Source organism: Pseudorasbora parva, chromosome 6 (genome assembly GCF_024679245.1).
Source record: "Pseudorasbora parva isolate DD20220531a chromosome 6, ASM2467924v1, whole genome shotgun sequence".
In the NCBI taxonomy this organism is placed as follows: Eukaryota; Metazoa; Chordata; class Actinopteri; order Cypriniformes; family Gobionidae; genus Pseudorasbora; species Pseudorasbora parva.
Genome location: NC_090177.1, coordinates 24220038 through 24240209, shown reverse-complemented (window position 1 = coordinate 24240209; position 20172 = coordinate 24220038). Strand labels below are relative to the sequence as shown.

The 20172-nt window shown below is 37.8% G+C and overlaps 1 protein-coding gene across 2 annotated transcripts in view; it reads left to right on the top strand.

Annotated features, from left to right (window-relative positions):
- Positions 1–963: 963 nt before the first annotated feature.
- kcnab2b (potassium voltage-gated channel subfamily A regulatory beta subunit 2b) overlaps positions 964–20172 on the top strand; it is a 92501-nt gene continuing 73292 nt past the window's right edge. Inside the window, exons 1-2 of one of the 2 annotated variants that reach the window (XM_067446362.1) lie at positions 964–1174; positions 10808–10890. The gene's annotated coding sequence lies outside the window, so the exon portion shown is untranslated. Of the gene's footprint in view, positions 1175–10680; positions 10891–20172 lie in introns of those variants that run through there. The other variant, XM_067446364.1, reaches the window with a different exon arrangement.

Below are 20172 nucleotides of genomic sequence, written 5' to 3'. Positions count from 1 at the left end.
TCACGTGTCAAACTGCTGAAATCACGTGACATTGGCAATTTATTAACATCAATTGACATTAATAACATCAATTTCATTGTTGAGTGAACTAACCCTATAAGGGAACCCTGAAACCTAAAATGACAAATGGGACACCCTACTGTCTCATGGACCAGTAGTGGATAAGTGCATATAAAGTCTATGCCATTCGGTACAGGGCCTGAAGCAAGCTCCGCAGCAGATTTCTTCAAGATGGTCAAAGCGGAGTTATATCATGAAAGTGCGGACTAGGTAGGCCGCAAGTGTTTGGGTACCATTTGGGACAGGGCCAGTGGCAATGTTACAGCTAATTATCCTTGAATAAATATCCTGCCTCATCATCATTTGCACTTAAACTTACAGTATGTTTCCTAAAAACAACCCTAATGATAGCAAGGTAAATCTTAAAAGTACTGTAAAACTGTATCTGTAAAACTTATACAGGAAGGATATTTGTTGCTTTGTTTATTTTTGCTCCTGCAATGAAAAGTTCCAAATGATTTTAAAACAGAAATACGTTCTCCAAGCAACACATTTGTGTTTTGCCCCTGAATTAAAGGGGCTATATATGTACGAATATTCATGTATTGATCACATACATTGAATAGCTGATGTATGAACAGCTTGTAACAAAAAAGTTTGTCTACGAAAGCCTATATATAACTTTTTATTTTTATATATTTTTTATTTTACTAGACTACTTGTTTCAGAATGTTCAGAAAATATTCAAAATTGATATTCCAATCATGTTTGCAATATTACTTTTGTCTTGTGTCTCATCTCTGCATAATGCTGCCTGGGCCTCTGAAATATTTTTAATACCTTGAACGAGAAAATGAGTATGAAAAATGGTTTAACCTGTCATGAAAATACTTAAGCAACGTCGCGAGAAAGAATTTGCCAGTCACTGCACCTGACCATCACTGCCACCGCGGTGACGTAATGCGATAACGTTGAGTGGATTACCTCACGCACATGATCACAAATGGCGTCATAAACACCGGGTTGCTTCCTACCACTGCACTGATGCCTAATGACAGCTGCTCGCGTGTATCTGTGTCGCGTGTTTTTGCTTTAGATGTGTTCAATGTCTCTGTTGTTTTGTATCAGGAATTCCCCGACATCATAGCGAGAACGCATGCCTCGGCATTGAGAGGTAAGGTAGCACGCAAGCACGAGAACGCAATTGTGTTTAGAAGAACTTTCAGCGCGAACACATTTCCAGACATCAAACATACTGTTAAAAGCATATACGTAAAATATATTTGCCATTATGCTATATATAAATGTGTGTACACATGTTGCGCATTCCTCTCTGTCAGCAGTTACGGATACTTATGAAATATGAATGTTGTTACAAGGTCTCGATGTAACCCCATGGCAAGAAAAGGTAGCATTCCTTAACCATGTTCTGTCCAGTCGGATGATAAGTAGGCTAGCATAGTGGAACATTATACTTTTTACCTTTTGCCTCTTTGTATTGGTTTTCAAGGTTGTTGTTGCAGCTTAAGGTGATACAAAATGCATTGTTGCCTACGTTATCTGTTATTTCTGGAGACTGATAAACTGGTCATTTAAGTAGGTATTTTAAAACCTAGGATGGATTATGACTTTACATCTTTTTGCTATGACTTTTTATTATTTGGGACAGTGGTTAGGCTACCTTTGGTGTCATGTAATAATTATAACCCTAACACAAATCATTTAATAAATCTGTTAAATGTAATCTTTAGCTAACTTAAAATAAATATAATGTTCTTATATGGTACATAATGTTATGCAAAACCTCCAATATTGATGTATCAATATAAAGTGATATTAGAGCATTAGAGAGCATTCAATTTTACCACAAATTATGGATGTCAGTTAAGAGGTACATTATGTATTACATTTATTAATATTAAGTTTTCTCAATGCTTTTAATAATCTTAAATAATTTTATTTAATGTAACTTTTTCACAGTTAACAACTATAGGTTTCCGATTTATATTTGACCTCTAAATGAAATTTTATCTCCATTGTCAGAGAACACTTGAAAACATATTGCCTGCTGATGCTTTTTTTGGCTCAGTGGTGTTGACCTTGGTAAAATGACACTTTTCAAAACATGGTCTAGAGAAATTATCTGTCCATTCAGCACCATGTATCCTTTTTTAATGCCAAGTTCAATTCATCATTATGAACTTTGAATAAAACATTTTGCCAAGTGCATTATGCATGGTAACTTAATACGTCTATATTGAAGATGCTGTAATTTTCCATTGCTGTACTCAATGACATTTTGTCCGATTTTAGTTGTCATGCAAAATATGAACATATCCTTAGGTATATTTGTTATACCTAAGGATACGTTGTCTATTGTCTTCAATTGTTTTTATATCGGCAAAGGTTTTCTCACAAGATCTGTTTTTTCATGACGTAAGTGGTGTGACGTAGAAGACTTAAGCTGCTCTAAGCAAGTCTATCACCACAATCTGTTAGACCTGAATTGACACAGAGGATAGGAACTGTTCCTGTCTCTATACTTCAAGGACAGGGCCTGTAGCTGAGCTTTGCCTTCACCTACTTCAGCAGCTATCACCTCTATTTCAAGTGATGCTCTGTGAGCTATGGGTGCGAGTTTCAGTGAAGTGTTGAATGTTTAGTTGGATGGAACAAACCTACGATGCAGCGTCACCTTATACAGCCTAGACAGAAACTTGAGCTTATCTATAGAAAGTGTTCCTTCACCTCTGTATCCCTGGCAGCAAAGTGATAATTTAGCCTAGTGGAACCTGTAAGACGATGAGGTTTTTCACTGTTCCATGTTAGCAACACCCATTTTCTTTAAAGTCTATGACAGCATTTTAAGCATATTTTATTCTATTGCTTATTCAAAGTTATTTACAGTGCATTTTTACTCCAAGGACAAGAAAGTGGTTTGCTGAAGATGACAGCTCTTGATGTCTTGATGTCTCTTCTAATGTTCAAACCTCTGAAAGGTTGTAGGTTTGAACCAGACCAGTCCAAAGTCTCATTACTACTACTAATAAAAATAAAATGCTAGTATTTATCTAGTTAAATATGAATAATTACTGTATAACAAAACAGAACAGATGGTTTAAGAAAAAAAAAAACTTTAACATTTGTATCTCATTGGTACTTGATGAGATGTATTACAACACAAGCTGTATTAACCCCTTGCCTGCCACCCCCTATTTTGGCAAATGAGGCATTTTGACATACCCCCAAATAAAAGGGCTGGTGCTCGCAAGTCTTTATGAGTAGACACATAAGTAACATATATCTAGAAAGCCAACGCTTAAGAGTTTATCATTCAAGACTCAGAATAACTCAGTTTTAAATATGAAGATATATAGGCCTAGGCTCAAACATTTAAACAAAAATAAAAAATATAAAAATATATTTTGAAACGTATAAAAATATTATGTGACTTCTAGTATAACAACTTATAACCACAACTAATGTGAAGCCACAAGTGTGGCCATGCTTCATTTCAAATCTGAGGATGAAATCTCTAAAATCATGCATTTTATGAAGCATATTAAGACTATGTCATGTGAGTGTTTAGCAAAGGCTAAGAGAAGAATAATGTCAATCATTATGTTATTAGCCTGTAAAACACATACTTGCAGTCTACTAGCAACTGCTCAATTCACAGTCTATGGTTTTTACTCAATGAACGTTTCACACGTCTGTCATGAATTACTTAATCCTCATTAATCTTTTATAGTAATTACTTCATTTATATTCAAGCATAACAACCTATTCAGGCATTCTGGATTGGCCATCTATCCCACATTCATTCCATTTTACATTAAAACCTACTATAAAGTCTTTTGGGCAACAGACAAAAAAGCATACTGTTGGTACCTTATGTGAAATAAAATATAGCTCCTGGTGTGACAGGTGCATTAGAGCTACAGTTAGCATCAAGCTACATAACATAAAATAAAAGATTAATATTACTCTTTAACTCCAAACTCCCTTTAAACAGCCAGCGGGTGTTTGTATTTACTTCCGATCACGACATACTGTGGGATTCAGTGATGTTCAATGATGTTAAAATGTTTTATTTAGCATTTTATATAGAGCTAATTGCTACACCTCGTTAGCATGTAACTGGATGCATTCTTTATACTTATGAAAATACACCAAATCACATGCAAAACACACAAACCATATGCCATTGTATTCGTGCATTTATTAGCTTCGTGTTTCAGGAGTTGCCAATGTTTACAGCAGAGTTGAGATTAAGGAAGTGTGCAGAACAGTGTCGCCAGATGGCGCAGGAGTTTTGTCAAGTAAGATGATGACAGCTGAACAGCGAATGAGAAAGCTCTGCGTTCGTGACGTGAACCAGGACAACGTGATCTCATGAAAATACGTGAGTATTTTTACGTAAAGTGTGATTCTACTTCACGTACATTTACTAACGTTTTCACACACAATAAAACGTACAATACTGACTTATTAACAGCACTAAAATGTACAATATTGACGTATTAACAGCACTAAAATGTACAATATTGACGTATTAACAGCACTAAAATGTAATTTATCGACGTATCTGTTAACGTGTAAGCAGCCACCGGCTCCCATAAATCGTGGCATTAATATTGTTTATTTTATATCCAATAGTCACATCAATACATGTTTTCAGTCACATTTATGCATTTTACTAAGTTAATCAACCTAATATATAATAACAGAAATATAAAATAACATTTTGCTCTCGTGACATCACTACAAACTCATTTCGGGTGACTAGATAATGTTAAAAGAAGACTGAATTTTAAAACCGTCAGATGAATAACATTCTTGCCAACCATTTTGTAGTATTTAGCTTATTGTTTGCTGTGAGACATAAAAAGGCATTTTCTCCTATTCAGCAACTGGCGATCACAAGATACACCAAAACACAACATCAATTCACAAAACGCAACACTTTATTCGTTTGCTGTAATCCAAATCGTTAGAATCCATATGTTTGCGAGAAACAAATCTAAAATTGAGCCCGGTGATCTTCATCTCCATTCTCCTCTCAGTAGCGCGACGGTAAACATCAAATCTCGCGCTCGTAAATTCAAATTTAAAAAACGCGCCCTCATGAAGCGTTACGACATGATTTACGGCAGTGGCATCGAACGCTCATTGGCTCTCGCCTGCTTCGTCACAGATTTTGACCTATGATTTTGACATGTCGTGTTTCAGTCGATTTGTATTTGAAATGGGAAACGCGCAACTTCACGGAGAGAAGCCGGATTAATATTTTCATTGATTAATAGCTAACATTCTGCTCTGTACCTCATACAAAACTATTAACGTTATATACCACCAGAGAGGACTGCGACTGCAACACATCTTCATTTGAACTACTTTTGGTACCGCTTTTGACATTTTTGCAATAAATAAATTATTGTGAGTACACTAGTCTGTCTGTTATGCTTTGATTTATAACAGTACGTTGTTTTAATGAATGCTAATGGGTAGGTTTAGGGGTAAGTGTAGGATTAGCCGTTCAAAATATTTTTTTTTTAATGCTATATTGTTACCAAAATCGTCATTTTCCAACGTTTTACCTTTTATTTTCTTTATATTCTGTATTAAATTGGTAGGTTTAGGTTTGGGGTAGTGTTAAGGGATCGTAGATTAATCAATAAAATGGTCAAAGGGAAATTATATAGATATCTTTATGATATAACAAAACAAAAAAAAATGTTTTTACCAGAATAAAGTTTTGTATTCTTAAAAAAAAAGATTTCATGATGGATTCGTAAATATTTTACGTTTTATAGCTGTAAAAATGTAATAATACTACGTTTAAATGTTGCAAATACGTCTATATTTTACATTTTAGCACTTCTCCAAACGTACTAAGACGTACGTTTAGTCTCTTTGAAAGTAACGTATTAATACCTACGTATTAAGGATGAGACCAGGCTGACCAGGACGTAAACGGACTCTTAGGCACCGTTCACACTGCAAGTCTTAATGCTCAATTAAAATGTTTTGTTCACATTACCTTTTAAAATGTGGCCTATATCTGATTCCAGTGTGAACTGTTTGAGGTTTCAAACTAATCCGCATGTGCAAAAGAACAATATCAATGACATCAGACGCAGCACGCTGTTGCACTAAAGTTCGGGAGGTTATAGAGGAAGTAAGCAAAAATATTTGTCTAATGGAAGCCATAACATTAATGAGCATGTGCTGAAGAGGAGAAGAAGAAAAAGAGCCAAATTGTTTTTTTTGGCCTTTTGTCACATTTCTTTGGCACTGAAGCCACGTTTTTCAGTGTCCCCGTTCTTCCATTTCATGTGCTATTTTTTCAAAAACAGAGCGTTTACGGTAGGATACTTCTATCGTAGCTTTAATTGAAGTATCTCCCCATATACTAATTAGGTCTAACACCTCACTCTCTCTCCATTGACTCGCTCCATCGTTGTTCTCCATATCTAGTCAAGTCACTGTCTGTGTCTGTTGTGTCTAGGGCTAACTCGCCGGCACATAATTGTGACAAATGTCGACATAGATTGATGTAAAAGTCACATCAAATTCGCCTTGGTTTTTCAGACTGCGGCCGCTTTGGAAAAAAATCAGATCTGGGTCAGATTCAGGACCACATATGTATGTGGTCTAAATCTGATTTGAAAAAATCAGATCTGGGCTAGATTTGAGTGTTCACACTACCTCTGAAGAAGTCTGACCTGCTCACTTGACCCCCCAAAAAATCTGATTTGGGCCAGTTTTGCCTGCTGTGTGAACCACACAGATCCATAGATCGCTCTTCAGAGAAACAGCTCTTCAGATCAGCATAATTCAGTGAGAAATTAATAGAAATGTTATTCTGTATGACAAAATATTTTGCAAACGTGTTGATAAATCTATATTTGTCCAAATATGCGCACGTTTTGACTAAGTGCCCAAACGGATGTTGTTTAGTGCATGTATGTGATACTGGCTTTTGATTCTTGTTGATATTCCATTCAAAATATCTTTCATAACGGATCGATTATAATGCACTCCTGACATAAATTAAGATATTATTGTCACTGCAACCTTATTTTTTAAATAAACATTGGTCAAATAATGAAGCTGAAGGCTTTAATCTTTATAATTATACCACGTTTTTTCAGATGAAGTTAGTGTGTGATGTTCTAACGTGCATTGAATGTTGACATGAGACGTCCCACTCTCAACTGTGGTTGGGGCTGGATGCCATGTTGCAAATGTGGCCGAGGCTGCGTCTGTATGCATTTGCCCTGATCGCTTTACTTCTGGGAGTCTTGGAGGAGGTCTGTCAAGAAGGGATCAGTTTACTTCTAGTAGCCCCCTATTGGCCGGCCTGAATATGGTTCTCTGACATCATAGCTCTGTTAGCAGGCCTTCCGTGACAGATCCCTCTGAGGATAGACCTGCTGTCTCAGGCAGGGGGCACAATATTTCACCCCCGACCAGAGTTGTGGAAGCTCTGGCCCCTGAAGGGGCCCGGTACCTAGAGGCTGGCCTATCGGCAGGTGTAGTCAAGACCATACTTAGCTCCAGGGCACCTTCCATGAAGAGGTTGGACAGCCTAAAGTGAGATGTGTGTTCTATTTGGCACTCTATCATGAGAGTTTAAGGTGGACCCAGTTAACTGTCCGGTGGCTTCAGTGCTGGAGTTCCACCAAGATCGCTTCCCTGCTGGTCTTATCCCATTCAAACTTAAGGTGTACCTGGCTGCCATTACGTCTTTCCACGCTCCTGTAAGTGGTGAGCCCCTGAGGAAGCACCCTTTGTTTGTACGTTTTCTCTGTGGTACCTGGAGGATCTGACAGTGGTTCTCGAAGGGCTGTCTATGGCTCCCTTCGAACCACTCGAGTTGGCTGGGGCAAAGAGCCTGACCCTTAAGATGTCCTTTCTTAAGGTTAAGGCCATCCTTCATCCTAGACCTGGCTACGTGCCTAAGGTGCCACCCAGTGTGGCATGGTCAGTGGTTCTTTAGGCCTTCCATCCTCCACCACGTGTTGGCGGAAGAAGGGAGACTTTGTCATTGAAAATCTATTTGGAGAAGTCTTCGCAGTAGAGAAAGTCAGACTAGTTGCTGGTGTGCTTTGGCTCACCCAAGAAAGGGCTTTGCCTTTTTTGGAATTGCCTGCTTCTTCTCAGACAATCAGTTACTGGATTGTCCAGGCTATAGCCTGGCCTATCAGGAGCACAATTTGCCTTCACCTGTGGCCGTGAGGGCTCATTCTACCAGAGGCATGGCGTCCTCTAAGGTCCTTCTTTCTGGAATCCTGCTTCAGGAGATCTGTGGGGCAGCTGGGTGCGTCACACCTGGATTTCTGCTTCACACAAGGGCAGGGATGATTCTCAGTGTGGCATAGTGGGTATTCGTTCCTCTGTGTCATTATGATGCATTCACACCAAACGCGAATAGAGCGTCAAATTCGCGTCTATCGCGTCTGTGACACAATAGCGGTATTTTTAAATTATGCTGAGTTTCTCATCACATCACTTTACCACGTGACAGCAGTAAGCAGGCTCCTCATTGGTTAATGCAGCGCTAAATGATGCCAAAGTTCAGATTTAACAACTCGGGTGTCAGATTTATCAACTGGCGTGTCAGACGCAAATTCGCTTTAAACGCATGAATGCACATTAAGGACCACTTGCGCGTAACTCGCAACACTCAATTTGCATCAAATTTGCGTAATGAAATCGCATCCGCAACGTGTCTATCAACCTCCAGACGCGCATCAACGTGCCTTTCCATTGACTTAACATGTAAATCATTCGCTCCAGATGCTTTTTTCACATTTGGTGTGAATGCAGCATCAGACGTAAACATCAATGCGAATTCCGTCGAAAGGGAACGTCTCTGGATATGACTGTAACCCTTGTTCCCTTTCTCAGGGGACTAGGGTTACAGTCGTAACCTAAGATGGTTCTTCTTTATTGCAGTCTATGTAAATCGGCACTGCATTATAATATACTTTATTATTATTATGAAAATACCCCTGACGGCTTGAAGAACTCAAATACACCATATTTTGCTGCAGTCGTGTTTATTGTTGTCATGTTTAATCAAAGCTTCTCTATCTTCTGTTTACAGCGTTAGCTTCACATCATGGATTTCCTGAAAACTAACTTCAGCATGAATTAAAAACTTTTGGGTAATCAATAAGAAAATAATACTTAATACATTTTAAAACTTAATAAACTTAAAAAATTAAATTTAAATTTATTGGACAATCCATGTTTTTCTTCAATGTACAGGAGTTTTTTCCCCTGCAGTGGATGCACAAGAGGTTCATATTTCATATTAAAGACAGACTTTAAGAAATTCACAGATAAACAACTTATATATATTTTAGTCATAGGCTGTCTGCATATTAATAGGTAACCCAGCAGTTTTTTTTTGGTTTTCTGTGAAATATTACAAAAATAACAATAATAATTAGTATTAGTTTTATATTGTTATATTTGTTCTGACATACTCTTATTTTATGTAATTAATTGTAATTATGAAAATGTTATTGTAATGGTAATATTTCTTATTTTTAAAAATATTTTTAGCAGTAATAATATTCATAATAATTATTATTAGTCACATTAATATATAAACACAAAATGTTATATACACACAATATTCATTTGTAAAAAATAATAACAATAATCGCATTTTAAATCGCAATCGCAATTTTACCCAGAATAATCGCAATTATATATTTTCACCAAATCGTGCAGCCCTATTAGTGACCCAGGACTTCGTTCACTACCCTCATCCACTTTCTTTTTTTTGTGTGAAAAAGTTAGTAATCAACCTCCTTAGTATTCAATCAATCAATTCATTATAAACAATATAACAAGAAAATATTATAAGATTAAGTGTTTTCCCATAATTGTAATGTCGTCGCTAACAACTTACGAGTGTAAGTATATATTTTTTCTGCATACAATAATTTCATCTTTGATGACTGAATAAGTGCAATTCAACTTTAGTGAATTGCACATATCATCAGCAAAACTTGAAATGGCTCAGAGATTTACTGCAGAGCAAGTTCTAAACGCAATCAAATATTAGTGTCACTTGGTGGATCTAGTAAAGTCAGCAATAGAGTTTTCTATTAGCGCGACAGGAAGTGATCCATGTGCGTTAGATGTAGATCCGAGTCACTAAAGACCCGAATATGTAATAATGATTGGCTGAAACATTCATGCATTAAAGGGTTAAAATGGTTATTGAAAATCATGACAGCTTTGTGATGTAAATGTAGAAACAAATATCTGTGAAAATCTGACAGACATTTGGTGTGTTGAACACAGATAATCAGCAGTGAAAACAGTCAAGCAAGATGAAACCTGTATTTGTTAATTTAATCCATGTATATTTTGTTTGCATTCCATATTTGTTATACTGTATTGTTGGTTTGCATATGTGAAAAACTGTCTGGTTTTGTTTGCCTGATGGGTAAATTGACATTGTCAAAGTATACAAGGCTGACCTGAATGGCTATTGTTTTCTTAACTCAGCATTTAAAATGCACATGAGCAGCAATTATTATGCTTTCGTGTTTCACCCTCTTTATACACACACACACACACACACACACACACACACACACACACACACACACACACACACACACACACATTCAGAGTTCATGATCTGCATAGCCGGGTAGCAGATTCGCTGAGCTTGAGGAGGAATACATTACTGCAAGCATTGGCAACATCCTGAGCGCACTCCTCCCTTTCTCTCTTCCCTCTCTGACTCTTCCTTTCTCTATCTTACACCTTTCAGATAGGATTCTGCTCAGCCCATCTGTGTTTTCACAGTGAAAGCCAAGCTGGAGTTATCAGGCAGCAACACAGCACAAGACACCGGTGAGTGTGCAACTGCATCACGTCTTTTTACCCATGCTAGTGTCATACAATAGACTAGTCTTTGTGTATGTTTAATGACAGATATTTTTGCCAAACCTTTGTTCTTTGATGTTAAAGCTCATCCTTGTCTGTGGGGCATACTATTCCTTAACAAATGTCATGTCTGATAATGTTAGGAGAGATTCATTCCATCTTTATTTGTACACTGATGTGCGCACTCACGTTTTAGCACTCTGTAGGTGATCACCGTCTACTTTTGCTGAGTTTTGGCTTCAGTTCAAACTGTGAATAGCTCACTGCATTTATAGAGCTGCCAGCTGCCTCATATATTCAGTTATGCTGTATTTTCACTAGAGTAAGATGATTCTTGATATTCTTGGTGGACTATTCTGCATTATATGAGAAATTGGACAGTAAACTTCCAGCTCAGCTTTGTGCTGCTCTGTATGTTGATGAGTTAAAGGAATAGAACATCCAACGATGAGAATTCTGTCATTATTTTCTCACTCATGTTGTTACAAACCTGTGACTATATAACTCTTTAAAAGGCTGAAGAAGAAATGTTTCTCTTTTTTGTTGTTAATACAATAAAAGACAATTGTTTCCTTAAAATGTATTATTTTATGTTCTACAGGTTTGATACATCAGGCATGAAACATTACAGAATTCTCATTTTTGTATGAACTATTCTTTTAAAAGTGTTACTGAATGCATTATTGAATTGAACTGCATCTAAATATAGCTGGATCTAAGGAATGTATATAAACTTCTAAGTTATGGATAAATACCACGTTTTCTTCACAATTTTACAATTGATAACAGATCAAAATCCTCATGAAACCTTATAACACATTCTATATGATCTGTACTCTATATCAGTAAATATAGAGCATCGTAGTCCACTGTAAAGAGATACATTGTTATTATATGCTTATTGCCCCTAAAAAACCCTAAAATCTGCTGTTGTCTGTCATCTCAAAAATCATCTCCAGTTGCAACTGTGTTCTCTGAGAAGGAGAATGAGATGGCGCATCTGTTATTGATGCTATGAGGAACAGCATCAGTGTGACCTGCGTCTGAGGCACAAGTAAACAAAAGCCAACAATCATTGGCAGACGGGGTTCATCCCCTTTTCAACCTAAGATGTCTTCTTTCGAAGTGCAACTTTGACGTCGCATCTGTGATACTATGGAGAGCCAGTATCCACTACACCATGCTGAGGGAATGCCTGCCTCACTAGGCTATGAACATCCAAACGTTGTGGGCATAGCATAAACTGATTCTACAGACTAAGCCAGAATCAGAATCATATCTACCCCATGGGAATCCCATGTTACTCATTTAGTAGCACTACTTCCTAAGCCAGGAGTTAGCAAGGGAGTGACAGGGGGTCTGTGGAAAAGGTCAATAATAATAATAAATAGTAATAATAAATAATAATAATTTAGATTAAAATATAAAAATTGTCCAAATGAAGTCCTTAGCAATGCATATTACTACTTACTAATAATTTTTTTTATGTATATTTAAGGTAAGATATTTAGAAAATATTGCATGGAACATGATCTTTACTTAATATCCTAATAACTTTAACGATAATTTTGGCCTATAAAATGTACTTTTGGCTACAAATATACCTGTGTGGTCCAGGGTCACACATAACAGTACTACAGTGAGTAGAATAAAATATAATATTAATATGACTGAAACTAATTTTAGGCAAGTGGTTTTTAGGCAAGGGGTCTAATTTAATCCTAATCTTCCCCCTATTCTGATTGGCTTAATAACTCTGTCTCCTCTCCACCATAAACTGGTGTGTGGTGAGCGTTCTGGCGCAATATGGCTGCCGTTGCATCATCCGGGTGGGTGCTGCACATTGGTGGTGGTTGAGGAGATTCCCCCTTCTATGTAAAGCGCTTTGAGTGCCTAGAAAAGTGCTATATAAATGTAACAAATTATTATTATTATCAAGTAAATTTTTTTTTTTTGTGTGTGTGTATGTTTTTTTCCCATTTTTGGAAAAGTCAACAGATTGTCTAATAGATCTACCAATCTCTGTGTAAAAATAAAATATTGTGCTTCCATCTTTATAAAGTCATTTTAACCCCCTGTAATTTGGCATCAAATTTCATGTGAAAATTGTAATTTTCACCACCTCGACAAAATAGTAGATTTCTCAGTCAATATACATTCATGACATTTAATATTTTGGTTTTCATCACTACTCATGTTTGTATTTCTTCTGAAAAAATATAAACAAAATCAAACAATTTGAGCCGGGAAAATTCTGAAATTTGGTTGATTTGACATGGAATAACCCTTTGTTATTGCCAGCCATGTATTGCATTTATCCTTAAAGGGTTACTTCAGCGATTAACATCTGGCTTTGTATCAGTAGAAACCATGGAGTATATTCAAATGACCGTGCTCCCCCCTCTTATATCCCCCTCAGACGAGAGATTTATGCATTTTATTTCTGAAAAAATTCCTCTCGTGACGCAAATTGACGATATTTGCGTCACGAGAGGAATGTTTGCCCAAGGGCTAAAGACTACAGCCAGCAGAGGGAGCCATTTCCGCATGTTTTCAACTCGTGCATGGGGAATGGAGATCACACTTGCAGCACAGCTCAGCTACAGGCATTAATTTAAACGGATGCTAAGCAATGTAAGTGTTTTAACTTCTCAAATTAATTTCTATGAAAGTTAAGCTTCCAAAGGCACGAACTGAAAACGCGTTGTGAATGTATGCCGCGAATGTGGTCGCGATTACCTCAGCTCTCATCACGAGAGCTCATCAACTCATTTATGACGTTAAATGTAATCTGACTCCTAATCTGAGTCTGCTGTGAGACTCACGCGGCAACTCGATCGTTATATTGAACACGCGTTCAGTATTTAATTGTACTTTCTGAACTCAGTCACTGTAATCCAGTAGCGGTGGCTTTGGGAATGGCCTCACAGGGCAGCAAAGCATTCTGGGAATTGTAGTCTTTCATCCCCATGAGACAAAAATACATTTTCTGTCTTTTCTCAGTCTAGAAAGCACCAAATTCAAAAATAATTTTACATTTCTACTACATTAATGACCCATTTTAAATGCAGATTCATCTTCCCAGCGCTGAAGTACCCCTTTAAAAATCTGCTTTAAATCCCTGGTCCTACTTAAAGACCCAAATGTAACTGGGAGAGGCAACCTATAACCTTCCTTAAATCAAAGGCACTCCATCTAAGACTAGCACTAAACCATAGTAAGCATCAAATAATGAGGGATGCCCTATAATTAAACTTCCTCTACGAAATAGTAAAGCATGCATCTGAAGGGGAACGTACATTCCTACTTTAACAGTAGTTGGGGAGGGAGGTAAACGAAGTAGAGGGAATCTATACTGCCCTACATAACTCTATTCACCCTGCATCAACCCTCACAAACCCCCAGAGAGCGATATATCTTTTCCACGACTGCTTCATTGGCAGACCACATAGGTCAGAGTATAAGATCTGCGCATAGAGGAAACCGTTTTTTTTTTCATTTTCACAGATGCCCCTCCATGGCAACTATAGCATCCATATAATGGCGGATGCACCTGCCATGTACTTTATGTGGCATGGGTGGCTAGATCTGTGGCTCTCACATCTTTTTCTTTCGGACTACTCAATGGGCAGAACTGGAGTCGCTGCAACTCCTGTGTCCAAACTTTAGAGGGGATATCACCTTCCAGCAGCACTGCTGAGCGGAAATTGAACGGCTTTCATGGTGTGCAGGACCTCAGGCCTGTCTTGCCTCTGTTTATGCCTTGCAATGAGCCACAAGGTGGTAAGCAGAGGAGGCTGATTATTTGATAACATCTCTACTCTGCCCATCTGTAACCCCATGATCAAGGCTGCCATGCTGCTTCAGCACACACAGGACCGAACCGAGGAGTGCAAACACTGGCGTTGCATCCCACAAGAAAAAAATTCAAGCGAAATGGAAGCTCCCTCATCACAGCTCATCATAGTGCGTTCAGTTTCCTTGAGAGCTGAATGCGCTTGCTTCCTTGGCAAAGTGTGAGCCTTCAAAGAGGATGCAGCACCAGGGTAGAGATATCTATCAAGCTGCTCTTCAACTGGGGCATCCTCGCATATTTTTGCTCATACAGTCTAACAAACACGTGCTAATAATTTCAAAGACTATATGAGCTGAATATAAATATATAGAAGGAATAAAAGGCTTACAAAATATAGACAGGACAGCAGAGGAGGCGGATTATTAATAATACCACCTTAACTCTCTGCATCTAATTCCTCAGAATTAGACACATCACATTAAAGGGGTGGTGATTTCACTTTTCTAACTTTAGCTAGTGCGTAATGTTGCTGTTTGAGCATAAACAACATCTGCAAAGTTACAATGTTCAAAGTTTAAAGCAAACGGAGATATTTGCTTTTAAATGTGCCCTAAAATGAAAAATGTAATTAACTTTGCCATAGTAAAATAACAAGAGTTCAGTACATGGCCATCACATACAGTAGGTCTCAAACACCATTGCCTCCTCCTTCTTATGTAAATCTTGTACATCTCGAAAAAACAGGCTATTTTCAACATAACGCCACCTGTTATGCAATTGATGGGATCCTTAATATGTATGCCTCTAACATTTGCATGTCAGCCCATGTTCATTTTCAGGCAGAACTGCACAGTGCGCAGCCGTCAAGAGTTCAGTCAGATAAACAAGCGTCACGCGGGGATAGCGAAAACGGCAGATCATGGACAGAAAATGTCATGTTCCAGGCTGTGCAGGGGACGTGAGGACTTTTCATACCCTTCCCACAGATAAACAATGTCAACAGTCATGGTTGATGTTTATTTACAATCGGATACCGACACAATTTAATTCAAAGCTCTTTGTTTGCTCGGCCTTTTTCACCACAGAGAGTTTTTCTAACCTGGGGCAATATAGCAGGATTCGCTCAGCATCTAAAACTGAAGAAAGGGCCGATTCCACCCATATTCCTGCAAACAGTAGTGATTTTATCCACTTAACTGTCGAACCCATTTCTGATTAAATTAAAAGTTTCTTAGTAAGACATCATTACAATAATATCCCCTGTGTCTAGATCTAATGCAAAATGCTAGTATTGGAAACTCCAAGTACACATAACAGTTTATCAAATGACAACAATTAATATTATTTCCTGCCAGTGTTGTCATAAAATACAATAGTATATAAGTATGTCGATCCCTTGTGATGGATTGAAATCAAAATTAGCCTATATTTCATCATTAACACACAACTCAGAAACTAACTACGTTAACTAGTGTTTAGTTGCTTACAGATCGCTCACTCGATCATTGTAGCTAATGTCACCTTCTTCACCATCTAAGTTGAAACTATAGTCATTTGACAAGGCTACTAGTCAATTTGTTGAATAAATATACATTTTTGAGAACTGAAAAGTGATTTAAAGTTAAGAAGCTATCATTGTCAAATCATTGCCATGACGGATGGTATAGATGTGTTTGCTGTCATTGAGCAGCAGTGCAGTGAAACAGCCAATCAGAGCAGAACTCTGCGTTAATATTCATGACCCTTCCAAATAAGGCAAAAATAGAGCATTACATCCTAGGGACAATTTCTAGGGTTTTAAATGGACCTTTAAAACTGCATCTGGACAATTTTTGACATTAAATAAGCCACATGCCCTCTATTTAGATATCAGAGAACAATTTAAAATATTGTTTCAAATCATTCTAGGGCACCTTTAAAGAAATAATTTTCTAAGGACTACAGCAAACGGCCGGTAGGGAACTATAGCCTTCTCAGAACACAAATAATACAAGAGCTTTCTGACCCCCGATAGGCCCCACTTTCAAGACCCAGAAAGGTGGACTACAGTGGTTAAATCTTAATGGTATGAAGCGATGAGAATACGTTTTGTATGCAAAAAAATAACAACAAGAATAATGACTTTATTCAGCAATTTCTTCTCTTTCTTGTCAGCTCTATGCGGCACTTCCGGGTTCTACGTCAGAACGCCAACTCACTATTGGCCGGCGCTGTTAATGTGAGCACAATGACTTATGCGTGTGTTGCTGATGCAGGAGCTGGCCAATCAGTGGCCAATACTGAGCCACCATTCTGACTTAGACCTCCGCACTGTGTTTACTAATGTATTTACTTTCATACAGTCTTTAAGGAAACCATAATGTCACGCCTGGCAAATTCAAGTCATCTTTTGAGACAACCAATTGAATTAAATAACTACTGATTATTTCTCATAAGTTAAGGGAATGCTTTCAGGTGCATTTTTTTCAGAATTGTAGCATAACATGGACAGCAAAGGATATATCCAATCATTACAAACTACACACACACACACAAAGAAAAACGTAGGTTTCAGATGGGAGCAAAATAAATTAAATTAGACTTTTAGTACATTTTAGTAAACAAATTAGCAAAGACTGTAACAGAGTACTTCTGATTGATTTTGTAGTTAACTGACGGATAGAGAGGCACAAAAGAAATCCTTTTTGGATGCATTCCTAATGAGGACTGGCATGAGGGCAGCCAGCACTTCCTGTGTTCTTCAGCTGCTCTTAAAAGCCCTTGGGGAAGTGGGATGCCTACAGTAGACACTGACCGCCACTCAGCTCATCTCTAACACACAGCAGAGTTACAGCAGGAGCCACCCCACAAAGCGCTGTAGAGGAATTGAAGAAGTGCTGAGAGACAGAGAGAGAGAGAGAGGGCATGCTGACAATGCGGTATGCCAGAATCCTGATGAGGCAACAGTGAGGCTTCACTGCATTATGATCTCAAACCCTACCCCACCTCTCTCTAAACCTGACTCACTCCATATGTCTGAAGGGTGGATCACTCTGTTTCCCTGCTCACTCTGTTTCAACTTTAATGTTACATAACATTAATTATGCTCTGAATATAAATATAGATAATACATGTAGTGGTTTGAATAGTGATATGTTACCATTTTTAAATAATAACGTGAAGGTGGGACAACCTGTCACTCATGAGATCATAGCAATAGCAAACCACACAATTCAATGATCCAATCAATTCCTCATGGACAAAATCAAGTCCCGCCATATATTTGTTCTTATTCGAGAAGCCATTACACCTGGATATCACAGTATAGGGAAGAAAAGGAAACTTCTGTTTCATGCCAACAATTGGTGTTCCTGAATCATGAGTTGTGGAAATGGCCTGTCACGTGTGTGTGTGTGTGTGTGTGTGTGTTGCAGTGGTGCTCATGTCTAAGTATTGCAACCAATACTATCCCCCTCCCCCTCACACACACACCATGACACCCGTAACAGCATGAGACAGCAGAAATGTGAACTTGATATTATACATCTAACTTCCCCTCGCTTGTTCTCTTCCCTTTATTATATTCTCTTATTTTCTCTTCATTTTAAAATGCAGGACAATACTGGCAACTTTTTTTTGTTACCTTAATGCTGTCTTTTATGATGTCATTAATGATGTCATTAATGACCTTAATGATGTCATTAATGACTCGCTCGTTCCACACCCGTAAGACCTCCATTCATCTTCGGAACACAGTTTAAGATATTTTATGTTTAGTCCGAGAGTGTATGGAAGTGTATGCACACTATACTGTCCATGTCTAGAAATGGAAGTGAAGACAATGTTGAATAAAGTCGTAGTTTTTGTTATTTTTGGACCAAAATGTATTTTCGATGCTTCAAGAGATTCTAACTAATAACTGATGTCACATATGGACTACTTTGATGATGTTTTTATTAGCTTTCTGACCACAGTATAGTGTGCATACACTTAGATACGCTCTCAGACTAAATATAAAATATCTTAAACTGTGTTCTAAAGATGAACGGAGGTCTTACGGGTGTGGAACGACATTAGGGTGAGTCATTAATGACATAAATTAAATTTTTGGGTAAACTAACCCTTTAAATTGGTAGCCATTTATAAATGAAAGAAGTCGTATGCTCACCATGGCTGCATTAATTTGATCAAAAATACAGGCAAAATACAGCAAAAAGTACTATTGTGAAATATTTTTAAAATGTAATTTATTCCTGTGACGTCAATATATATTTTATAGTAATACACCATTTATAGTAAATCCAACTTATTATATATAATGACTAATGTCATTGATTTCCTTTGACCCTTTAGGTTGTGTTAAACAGTAGTTCATGATGTTCTGTAGTCATTAAAGGCCAATCAATAAGCCTGGCTGTTATGTATAGTCCTTACCATGCATGCATCTCTCTCTCTCTCTCTCTCTCTCTCTCTCTCTCTCTCTCTCTCTCTCTCTCTCTCTCTCTCTCTTGCTCTCTTGCTCTCTCTCTCTCTCTTGCTCTCTCTCTCTCTCTTGCTCTCTCTCTCTCTCTCTTGCTCTCTCTCTCTCTCTCTCTCTCTCTCTCTCTCTCTCTCTCTCTCTCTCTCTCTCTCTGTCCGCATGACTTGACTTCATGTGTTTGTGTGTTGCAGCAGTTTTCATGGTCTGGTGCAGTGTGGTCAGGTCACGCAGGGTGATTACTAGATCACGCCACCTGGCTGCTCAGTGCAGACCTCAGTAAACAAATCGAGGGCCAGATTGTAGCTGTTGTCTCTTTATCACATGGACATCCAAAACCACAGATTTAGCCATCAGACTAAAGGGTTGGGTGTCCTGATATGAGACGTATTCCGATACAAGAGTCGCAAGGCGTGATGCGATAAAGGCCTAATTGTCGGTGTAGATTTCAGGAGGTTGTTTTAGGTTCTTTGAGGTGTGATCCTGATTTCTATTGAGCTTTTTCATCTTAAAATGTCACAGCTGTTTGTTGGAAAAATTGTAACCATATATTGAAATACTACAGCACTACTTGTATACAGTGCCGCCGCTCCCACCACGCGCATAACGAGCTACACGTAGGGCATCAAGTGCTGAGGGGGACACCACGATAAATTTCTGTCAGCACAATATAATAATAGTTATAAATAATAACTTTAGTTCTGAACTCTGTGTTATTTTCTTCTCTTAACATAGTTTAACTGTAGTTCTTTCTGAGTATTGCACTTCATAGCCTTTTTTAATGACATCTTGTAAGCATTTAAAGACAGGGCTACTGTGAGATCAAAGGTTGTATATATAGATGCTGTATGCTTTTGTTAAAACCATTAGTTTGAATAATCTCAATGTATTTTTAAACATTTAACAGTGGAATTTTAAGTGAAAAACTATGTTAGCCATGACCAGAGAGTTGCGGTGAGTGGCAAAAGATTTGGCAAAAGTTTTGGGATGTCTGTTT